The sequence below is a fragment of the Mesoplodon mirus genome (genome assembly GCF_964341445.2).
Source record: "Mesoplodon mirus genome assembly, chromosome: 10".
Taxonomy (NCBI): Eukaryota; Metazoa; Chordata; class Mammalia; order Artiodactyla; family Ziphiidae; genus Mesoplodon; species Mesoplodon mirus.
This window is the reverse complement of record NC_138986.1, coordinates 24,481,263-24,482,608: the sequence shown is the minus strand read 5'-3', so window position 1 is coordinate 24,482,608 and position 1,346 is coordinate 24,481,263. Positions and strand designations below refer to the sequence as shown.

Here is a 1,346-nt window from a genome sequence, read left to right as displayed (position 1 = left end):
GTAGAAGTAGTTCTCATTCTGTAACCTAAAATCTACTACAAAAGAAAGTAGACACCAAGATACCAAAATCTTTCATGCTTAAAGGCAAATGTATTCAGTTCCTTTCCATGCAGAACATAGTAAGGTATCTTATATGCTTGTTATTTTTTTTCCAAATCAAGTTTGGGACAACCTTTGAGGATCCACTCATGCTCCATGGTGAGCCATCTTGTACCATGTTCTGGTAAGTATCTTACATAGAAGAGAAAGGAATATTCTTGCTGACCTAGAGATTAGTTAAGGGAGGAGTGTGGTGGGAGAAGAGTTAATGTCTACTGTCTCTTCCGTTGCCGTCAAGGTCATGGTGGGGACTTTATCCACTTGTACCAACAGATGCCTACAGAAGCCATTCAGATATGCCATGGCAGGGAGGAAGGCATGGGAGAAGAGGACCAAGAAGAGAGACTTGCTATCCTATGATGGAGTGAAGAGGCTGCTGGCTGGAAAAACCAGGAATAAGGATGTGAAGTCATCCTCTTTAGGATGCCATATCAAGCAGAAAGCATCTGAAAAATCCACCAGTCACTAGAACATTCTTCTTCACAAGGACACCACCTCCTCTAGTTTGCTTTTGACCTCCGTAGGTATCTGGTTGCTCTTGCGGATCTTCAGCTGTTCCTTGGCTTTCTTCATGTCCTTCTCTACCCGCTGCCCATCCACTTTGATGTAGCCAGTATGGTTTGCAAGCTGAAGCAGGAAAAATCCACCTCCCAGAGCTGTGGCAGCCAACCTTCCAACCTTCCAGAATGTGAAACCCATGCACCATCCAGTGATACCTTCAATTAACAGCTGGGTTGCCACGCTATACTTTTCAGCTGAAGGCCCAGATTCCTGCCCAAACACCTTGCACCACCCTGGCTGCTTTTTAGCAAGTTCTGCAAGGTCCAGTGACTCAAAATTTACCTCCAAGTTTCCTTAACTGGCTGCAGCCATCTCAGAGATCTCGTCTCGCGATAACACCCGTCCGTCGGTGCTCCGAGCGGTAGGACGCGGAGTGGCGCGCTGCCTTCGGCGCGAGCTGGCTTCCGGCAGGTGGGGTAGATGTTTCCATTCCCACGGCAGCGGCGGATGACGTGGGCGTGGTCTTGGTTTCTGTAGTCTTCAATCTGGTTTTGGAGATGCTCCTGAGTATCTCCTGCCACTTTTATTTTATATTTTTGGTACGCGGGCCTCTCCCTGTTGTGGCCTCTCCCGTTGCGGAGCACAGGCTCCAGACGCGCAGGCTCAGCGGCCATGGCTCACGGGCCCAGCTGCTCCACGGCATGTGGGATCCTCCTGGACCGGGGCACAAACTCGTGTCCCCTGCA

General features: G+C 49.5%; 1 pseudogene across 1 annotated transcript; it reads right to left on the bottom strand.

The window, feature by feature from the left end:
• Nucleotides 1–517: 517 nt before the first annotated feature.
• On the bottom strand, nucleotides 518–1,090 carry LOC309811291 (FUN14 domain-containing protein 2-like; annotated as a pseudogene). Its single transcript has one exon. The product of its transcript is annotated as an FUN14 domain-containing protein 2-like (transcript).
• Nucleotides 1,091–1,346: the final 256 nt, after the last annotated feature.